Here is a 10,473-nt window from a genome sequence, read left to right as displayed (position 1 = left end):
AGTGAAATCGCTGCTGTAGTATAAATGGAAGAGTGTTATAGAACTACACCTAATTCTCTTTTCACACGAATTGTTTTGCTTTAACACAATTTTAAATATTCTACGAATTCTTTGATATTTTTCTTCATGTTTAATAAATTTCTCTTATTTTACGACTACTCACAAATTATATAATTTAATATCGCATTATCGGAAGCAACCTACCGTTTTTCTAGCTATTATCTTTTACACAATTTTTTTTAGACGATTTCATTGGGAACGAACCTATCATGTAAAAAGAAAATTATGTGTGGACAAGGGAAATTAAAAGATGCCAACGACAACGATGATCATGGCGACGTCAACGTTATTAAAGAGATTAACGCCACAAATCGCAAAAGTTTACAGTGCACATAGGTGTCCGATTTAGGCAGTCGAAATTATTTTGATTTGAAATCTAATATTTATATGGAATTTATTAATCTTTGAGATATTTCCAACCAAAAAAAAAAATGAAAAATTCTGAAAAATAAAGTAAAAAAGTGATTACAAATTCAAGGAACAAAAATATATTCGTACAGAATTTGACGGAACTTTATTATTTCATATCAAATTTTAGTTCGTTGCTGGAATATCGAATTCGATATTTTGATCAGCTGGTAGTAATATTTTGATTCTTTCAAGGAAAATTATCTTGATTTGGTCCTTTTCTTTGTTTGATTCATGTTTGAGTATCTGAGTTTCATCTTAATGCACTGCGAATATCAAGACTGCATTCACTCTGGAGAACAGTCTCGCGTAGTTTTCGCGGTATAAACGAAAGGGCTTATTTTTAGCTTCTGCTACCTCTAACAATTGTCCTATCGGCAATAAGATACTTTCAATTATAGTCATGGTAAAATTTATTGAAGACCACTCATAAAGATCGACATATAATTTCGCTGTGGCCATAGTATAATATATTAATGGAATTGTTGGACGTCTATTCTATGATGATTTGAGATGTTTTCCAGTCAAACATTTAATCTCTTTATTAAATTCTGGATAAAATCCAGCTCAATAGGTTACGGTGGGCGGGTCACTTAATCCGTATAGATGAGGGTGATCCAGGCTGGAAAGTCTGAAAGGACAATATCTATGGTAGAAAAAGAAGACAATGCAGACCCTGCTTAAGATGGAGCGATGGCGTAGGCCAGGACGTCAGACAGCTTTTAGGGATATCGAATTGGTGGACCTCGGCGCAAAACCGGGATGTCTGGAGTTCCTTATTAAGGTAGGCCTAGACCGGATACCGGTTGTTGCGCCGTTGATGAAGATGATGGATTAAATTAAAATTTATTTTGGCTATGTCGATAACTAATTAAGGGTTTTCCAGGAATGTTCGGCTAGTGTTACCATCATTTGTGTTATCAAATTTTTTGCCATATCGACTAATAATTCAGATTCTTTTCAAAATCTTTCCTGGATATATATTTTTGTAAGAGCTTGCGATTCTTTTTATTCGTCAATTCTGTTTTCTAAATACTTTTTACTGGTAACTTATACACCAAATGCAAAACGACTTCAAAAATTTGAATCCTGAAGTGAAGCTGAAGTTTAAATTTAATTGCTGTAGAACTTATATTTAACTTTTGTTAAGGTCTTTCGACGTTGTTCCGCATATATAACAACGGGTTGGTGATTTCGTAAAGATTGCAGTTTTATACATTTTTCCATGCATCATCGTCATCTTAAGGATACGTTCAAAAATGAAAAGGCCTTTATTCCTTTCCAGACTTTTCAATCGAACTAATTTTGTCGTTTATAATCTCGGTAGTTTATATGGCAGACCAGAGAGAACAAAGGGTTTCTTCTCAGGCCATCGAGAAACGGCTAACCATGTTGTCTAGTAAACTTTGTATATTGCTTTCTGGGCAAGTGCCTGTGACCTTCATACAATCTTCGAGTGGATGAAAGGATTTATTGGTATTTTTAATAAATCCATGGATAATTATTAAATGCGTTCCTACGAACATTGTAAACATTGACGTAAGTAATTTCATCTCGATCAGATTTGCTGTATTTCTTGCAGGAGTTTGAGAGTTACTGATTTCTATTAATGTTTTTGAATCTTTCCTTTTTTCTCGCGCCTGCAGTGTTGCTTAAGCTGCATGAAGGGTTAATTTATCACTAAGTAAAGAATGTGTCCGAATAGCTGAGTGGTTATCGTACAGAAGGTCGCGGTTCAAATCTCATTGGTGGCAGTATTATTTGTATCGTGGTTTGTCGTCAGATACCAGTCGACTCAGCTGTGAATAAGTACCTGAGTCAAATCAGGGTAATAATCTCGGGTGAGCGCAATGCTGATCACATTGCCTCCTACAGTGTACTGTAGTGTACCGTTACGGTCTTAAATGAAATGCTCTAACACACTTCAAGGCCCTGATCCAATATGGATTATTGCGCCAACGATTATTATTATAAGTAAAGAATGAATTCCTTCTGTTGTTTTTCTTTTGGTCCTCCCACTATAATCTTTAATTCATTCGTATATTCGCTGGTAGTTCAAACGTTCCTTCTGACCAAACTGCTTTGTTAAGGAATACTGCATGTTTTCTATATGCTCTGGACCATTTTTCTTCCCTAAAGGTTTTTAAATAGGCAAACCATTGTTTGAAACTGCTTCCATTATTTGGAGTATTACAATAACAAGACTGTAAGTGGTTTCGCAGATGTTCTAATTTTTCGTCAAAATTAGGTTAGTGTTGCACCTGCATTCAATCGTATGGATATCTACCTATCACAGGAGGCGATAATATAAAAATTGAATTAATTTTTTTTACTAAACGTTCATTTTTGAAGTTCTAGCAAAAGTATTTAAAAACGTTAAACATTATTTCATTATATCAAGGAACATGGATTCTTACTTAAATCATCAAATATTAAATAGACAACTCACAGTTTCACTTTGTTTTAGTGTTTACATCGCGAGCGCTGACAACAAAACCTTTACTTTGTAATAGGGTCAATTTTTAACTAACCCTATGCCTACATGTTAACAAATTAAGGAGTATGGATGGTATATTATTGTTACTGAGATTGTTCTTCACCTCTGCAATTGTTATTGCATTTCTACGGTCACTTTTGAAATTTTGCTTTTGGTCGACTAATTGCTTCAAATCGAGCTATGTGCTGCGTGTTGCATTAAGCACAAACAAGATGGACGACGAATGCAAATAGGAGTTCTATTGCATTGTATATATGAAGCGTATGTAGACGTGTATAATACATTCTAGCTAACCAGAGACGAGAAAAAATAGTTATGATACCGTACTTCAAAAGTTCGAAGAGTATTTTGTGCCAATTAAGAATGAAAGTATAAACGAGCCTCTATTTTTCACGAGAGACCAAGACAACTTGTTCTATTTAATACATACAAATATTTAAGAGGTTATATCTAGTTAAAATTGTCAAAAAATCGATTTTTTTTTTATTGATTTTCGTAATGTACATATATTTAAGTATACACATAAAAAATTCATGCTGATTCGAAGAATATTCTCGAAGTTAGATGGACATTTGTAAAGACGTATCAAAGCGTGAAGTAAAATGCTGCTTACTTGGAACGCTATTGTAAGTGATTATTGTTAATGCACTTTTCTAACGTATGCAAATACATAAAAAGACAGTGTAGTAGTGTTCTGTTTATATCAGCGAGGTAAATTTAATTTTGTCTAATTTCCCAAACTGGCAAATGTTGAAGAATAGTCGTCAGTCTAAACAGCCAAGCCAAACAATAAACTTGTGAGCTTGTTGTGTGATTTTTTTGTGAAAATGAAGTGCAGCAGAGAGTTGAGAAAATCCTCGAAAATCGGGATCAAAGTAGAGTAAAAATATTTTTAATCCAAAAGCAGCTGAAACGGATGAAATTAGTTTTAGTGCCTGTGCCAAAAAATGAAAAATGTAAGAGAAAACTTTAGTTTATGAAGAGCGCATGTGGTCACACGAAATGGGAGAATGGCCCGAAGATATATTATATGACCCTGGAACAGATTGCTTGATGTAAGTTGAAAATTTTTTTTTACTGTGTGTAAAGTGCTTTTAAAACTTAAAATGCATTTTTCTCAAAACTCTGTTTTCGAACACAACAGAACTGATTAAATTTTAACATAAGCTTCTTAGATATATTGTTTAGTAATTAATCAAACGTTTTTGTCTGCGATAATTTTTTTAATAAACAATTTAAGGCAAGAATTTTTGTCAAATATCAATTTTTGAGTTTGAGGAGCCGCCATTTTGTCAAAAAAAATTATTTTGCTTATTCCTTCTATTAATTACAAAATTATACAGTGCTTTAACTAAATATGTTTGGACTTTTCATGATGATCCCGCCGAGAGATATCGTGAACACCGCAAGACGTCTTTTTTAGAGGAGCTCCCAGAGATCAGCTGCAGCAGCTTTCAAAATATTTTTTTACAAATAAAATTTTTGAAGATACTGTTAAAACTATACTAAATATATGCACATACCTTTGCAGAAAAAATTCTTGAAAAATCATTTTTTGGGTCTCGTGACTAGATATAACCTCTTAAGGCAACACAAATTAAGCATTGATTCTAATCTCGGTACGTTAAAAGATCGTTTAGTTGCCGGTATAACAGATAGAAAAGTTAAGGACAGGTTATTGCGAGAAACTGACTTAACCTTAGAAAAAACGATTAAAATTATTATGTAAAAGTGCTGAATTAACAGAACAGCATTTGAAAAAAAACGGACCAGCGAGAGAAGTCGCAAACATAAAGAGATGACGCCATCAGTATCATCAATAACGACACGAGAGAAATGCGGTAGTATTTTTAGTGCGAGCAAAAGTTTCTAAAATACTATTTGTCTTGAAAATAAAATTTTTATGATCGATGTATAACGTAAAATATACACAAGTAAGGTAAATTACGGTGAAGGTCAGGTAGACCAAACAGTTGTAATACGTACCCAATGCAATAAAGTTAAACTATTGAAAATAAATTTAGCTAGATATAAGTGATTATGGTGGTGGTGAAACGGTAGTATAGGTCCTAGGGCAAAACATGCATTGGTCCCCGCGATGGAGTATAAAACCTGGAAACGCCTGCTGAACTAACACCAACAGATCTACTACCAACCCTTATCTCCACCTCTACTTGGTGACCGCTGGGACTTCTTTCTTAACAAAAAGCTGCAGGCGGAGAAGGATGAATGCGAGTCTCCCGCGCCAAAAAACGGGACAAAGTGTACCAACTGGTTCTCCAGGTTGAATTAGGTATACCATATGAAGAAAAACAAATCAAGATGAATCTATTAATGTCAATAATAAGTACAATGATCATAGAAATAATAACTATAAAAAGACTATTGATCCGAATCAATCAACAAGGAATTTACCCATGCAAATTTGCTGCCGATATAACAACATCAAATCGAAATCAACCTCTAGTCAATGTCCAGTGTCGAAAACTTTTTTGATGCATCTAAAAATCTGCTCGGATCACCGAGAAAAAACTAAGAAGTAATGAAAAACATGACCTGTATTTGGGGCACATAATGACGGTGCCGAGCGTGTAGTCGGTTTGGGAATTTTTGTACTTCTGACTACACGGTTCATCAATAATAGTTTGATCTTCCTACTGGGAACAGTAAAACGCAAATCGAGTATATTCTCATAAGAAGCTTACATTTTACCAACGTCGCTAACTGCGAAGCCATTCCCTATGAGACCATCGCATCACACCATCGACCGTTGATTGTCGTCTTGCGAATCAAGCCGATAAAACAGCGTGAGAAAGTCACTGACCCGCCGCGCATTAACGATAGCGATTTCGTGAGAAGAATGTGGAAGAATCGTGGAATTAAGTTAAAGATATGAACCACAAAGCGGCCTATGCATGAAGACAAACTCATCTACGACAAGTTTTTCGGTGATCAAACGCTGATGAATTTACAAGAATGCCAACCGGGTAGCAAAGAAAATGATCGCTATCACCCGAGTGGTCCCTTACAAAGATCTATACGATAAATTGTACGGCATGACGAGAGACATCTGTATTGACTTACTAAAAGTTGATAACATCCGCATGATATTGTACCGTTTAATTCAGTTGCTATCCCATATCATTAAGGTTCTTGAACGCATTCTTAACAACCGTATTCGCGAAATCGTTCAAATGACTGTGAATCGGTTTTGTCAAGAACTACTCACGCAATACACGCTGCGCCGTTACATATGGAGAAACACCGTGAGGAGCATCGTCCTCCTTACATTGTATTTCTAGATCTAGGGAAAGCATTTGACCTTCTAGCACACGGCCTATCTTTTATGCTCTACGAGAACACCTGATGCCAGAAGAACTCATGTGCTGCGTTTAATTGCTCTACTACGGTCCGAAAAGTTCAAAGTGTGGCGAGTGTTTCAAAACCGTTTCGTGTCTTTGTCGGTGTTCATAAAGGAAGCGCCTTCTCACCACTCCTTTTTAAGGTTTTGTGTGAAACAAAACCTTATTCCGCCTGACTGTCAGTCTGTCTGTCACACCCGATTTATTCGGGAACGGCTGGACTGATTGTCACGAAAATTGGTGAGAGTATGTAATCTGGTGTTCCCTTTACATGCAGTAAGTGGCGCCATCTTGTGTTAATTTATCCCCATACAAGTGAAAGGAGGGTCCAAATTTTTTTTTCACAGGATGTAGCCATGTGGGGTATCAAATGAAAGGTCTCAATTAGTACTTTTCGAAACTGGTTCAATATTTGCTATTGGGTGAAACATAAGCGAGTGAGGGCTCAAAATATGACCCACAAAAAGTGTAACAGTTCTCACTCTCAGAACCTATCCAACCGAAAAATCGTAAAAAAAATCACAGTGGTGCATCTCTACGAAATCTAGGCCTCAAAATATATCCGGTTCCGATATCTGCACAAATAAAGTTAATAATAGTATATTTCCACATTTTAGAAATTTACCCGGCACTCCCTTTATGTTCATTCCAGAAGTACAAAATTTGGCATGCGTGTAATCAAGAATATAATGCACAGTTTGATCAAGTTTAAAAATCCAACCATTATTAACAAAGTTATAGGGGATGAAACTTTACAATTTTTTGTGAATTTAACCCGCATGACGTCATCATCACATATCAATTCATCAATACCACAACGAAATGAATTCTTATGAATTGGGTCACAGAGAATTATTTGGTTTTATTTTTTTAGTTATTTGTCAACCAGATATGTGTGTATGTAGGTATATAATATATGCGTGCTAATGAACTTTGCGGATAGTGCCTAATTCAGATAGATATATGTAAGACGTAAATCGGAAATATGGGTACGATAAAATTATATACGTGCATATATGTGTACAGTATTCGGAAATAGGCAGTTTATTTGTTTAGAGTGAGCGTAATATCTATGGCTGTAATATGTACGTATGTCTCGTAGTTTGGAAAGATATGAAGGAATATGTTGGATTTGTAGCTATAAACGGATAGAAAAATGTGCGTTGAAATTTCTTACATAAGATGAACACAAAACCTTTATACTCGAAGCGGGAGCTTGCGGTATTCCGACTTGTTTGTTCTTGTGATAGACAATGACACTTGGGGCGTCCAGCGTCCTATACACTGCTTTATACAGATGATGTTTTCAGGCTAAATTTAAATAAAACAGAGTTTCTATCGACTGATCCCAAGGAAACAGACATTGTCAGTGACAGCGACCTGACCAGAACTGAGCGATTTAATTATTTTAGGGTAATGCTATTAGCCAGTGAAGAACTGCGTTGTAAAATCACGAATTAACGCAACCTGGTTGAAGTGGCGCTCCTAAACTATTGTCCTTTATAATCGACGAATCGAGGAATGTTTCAAATCAAATATTTACCGCAATGTCCTCCCTCTGTCGCTCTCTATGATTCTGAATGTTGGGGGACTATAAAAGACAATGAATTTCGCGAAGATGCAGCTTTGGACTAGTGGCACACACATCCAAAATGAGGATATCCATGAAAAAAACCTATTGGTATCCATTGACCACCACTGTCGATTCTAAAAGTTGTATGGCTTTTAGGGCCTGGTATACGTCCAGTCACCTGACGTATCCACACCTTTTAGTATATGCTTATGTATCTCTCTTATGTATCCTTATCACTACTGAATTTATTGTCCTTTATACTCATATTTTTTTAGGCTTTTCCCGACTGCAGAAAAAATGAGCCACAAAGGATGTAGAACAAGCAGCCCCTTCACTATGATATCCGAAATACAAACAGGAAACAAATTATTCGACGACGACAGTCAAGCAAACTGCAACCTAAATTTCCCAAAACTTAGCCAAACTGTGTGTCTGCCGGGGAGAATCACTACTTAAAATCGTGACCCTTCACCTAACGCATTTCAACATTTGGTTGAAAACCTTATTTCAGCCTAGAACAATAAATAGGAACAATTCTAACTTTCAGTGCGGAATTAGAATTTACCCAAAGTATTTCCTGCTTGTCGTACAATGTGAATAAAGTTGATGTGAATTTCTGGTAAAACAACCTGTAGATTTTGAAACTAACTTCCCAATCGGGCTGAGATGAATTTTATTCTCTGACCTTTGGTTATCAAACATGGATAAGAATTAGTTTCTTAACTGTACACATGCTCTTCGAAAACGGCGTAGATGATTTCCAGAATGATCGCTTTCTTCAAATTGAGCGAACATTTCGGTGATACGGATTGGAGATTCTGTAGCTTAGCGAAGTTGGATTATGGCTCTGAAAAGCCTTGTGCGGTATTTCGCCTTTGTGTTCTAGTAAACCTAGCGCCACTAGATGTGAATCCGGCATCAGAATAATGTTTATAGTTATCGTAAAGCACGAATTCGTGATTTTGAAGCCGGTTTCTAGAAGAATTTTATTCCGAGAATCCGACCCAGGTCTTAACCAGCATTCTAATTACGGAAGCTTCCGCCAAACAGGAGAAAAAGGCTTCTTATAGGAAACTCAATGAAAGGAAAGCCTTTTAAAAGGTGCCATAGTGTTCGTGATGGATAATCTGAGTTCTAAGGTCAGCTTTAACAACATCTTAACTGAACATCGGGTGAAGTGATCTTAGTGTTACCAGCGAATAGTTTGTAGATTTCTGCAACTTTCACTACCTCGCCATTAGTGTGACACTGTTCGTGCACATTGACTAATCCGATAGGCCCGGGCCACAAAATTGATGAACATAAGGAGCTTAAAGCTCTGGTGGCCGCTGTTAATGAGGGCGAGTCAGTCACGTTAGAGCCCCGATGTCATTATCGTGACTAAGTCCTTTTCCGTTACCACATTTTTATGACCGTGAGAAGGAACGTTTACGGCAGGCTTCTCATTAACGATGATGAACAGCTTATGAAGCGAAAGAAACACTTCACAACTGTTTAAAATCGAATAATATATGGCGAATGGCTCATTTAGATAGAAGAGAAATCACCTCTACCATCATTATTGTGAAACAATATGCGGAGTTTAGATCCAAATTTCACCTCATTTTCATCGTTCCAAGTCCAAAGCGGAATCCGGTCGGCCTATATCTCATTACTGATGTCATTTCTCCACGTTATTGGCGATATCTGCTTTTATGTTAATGTTCTATCTATACTGTTGATTGGAACAGCATATGGAAAGTGAATATTACTGTTACTAGGAAGTTTCCGGTTTTCATCAATGAGTCAAAAAGTTGATTAGAAAACGGAAGCAGCAGTGGACATAATACTTTTTTTAGAAGGGCGACAATTTCATTGCGGGTCATGCCCTGCAAGGAACCAAAACTATCTCAGGATGCCAATCAGTCGGTTGTCTTAGCGCAATGGGGGAACGTTAGGAGGAGCTTAGACATATTAACAGATGCCGACAACGATAGCGCGTAGGTGTGATTGATGCGTCACTCTGCATACAGAGTCTTATGGAAACCAATAGCAGTTTTAGAAAATAAATTCCACCAGATACGAGTAAATATCTTCCTATTTTACTCAAATGTTTACATGGTTATACTTTAACCATCCTTAGTCGGACACTAGTTTTATTTTTACAAATTATTATTATAAACAACAATAGATTTTATTTAAACTATGGATTTTCTTGAAATTATTCTGTCTACTACACAGTACTAGGTGCAAAAATTGCAAACAAGTACAACTGAATACGACGACAATAATTAAAATTGGTCACTCAGGTGTCAATTTATTATAAAAATGCAATTGGAAAAATATCGGCACGTAACATGTTGCTTTTGTGGCACCGCGTGGAGCTGCCAATAACTTATACAGTTTACTTTTTATATTACTAAAATTGAAGTGTCTGCTCCGATTGTTAAATATATCTCTTTTTCTATAGGTTGCCAGAATATTACAAATCATTTATTTGATTATCATCATCAACGGCACAACAATCGGTATCGCCGAGATTCAGCAGTTTGGTACCCCTAAAAGCTATGTGGCGTCTTGGCCTATGCCATTGC

This window comes from Hermetia illucens, chromosome 2, assembly GCF_905115235.1.
Source record: "Hermetia illucens chromosome 2, iHerIll2.2.curated.20191125, whole genome shotgun sequence".
NCBI classification, from domain to species: Eukaryota; Metazoa; Arthropoda; class Insecta; order Diptera; family Stratiomyidae; genus Hermetia; species Hermetia illucens.
Note: the sequence above shows the minus strand (reverse complement) of the source record.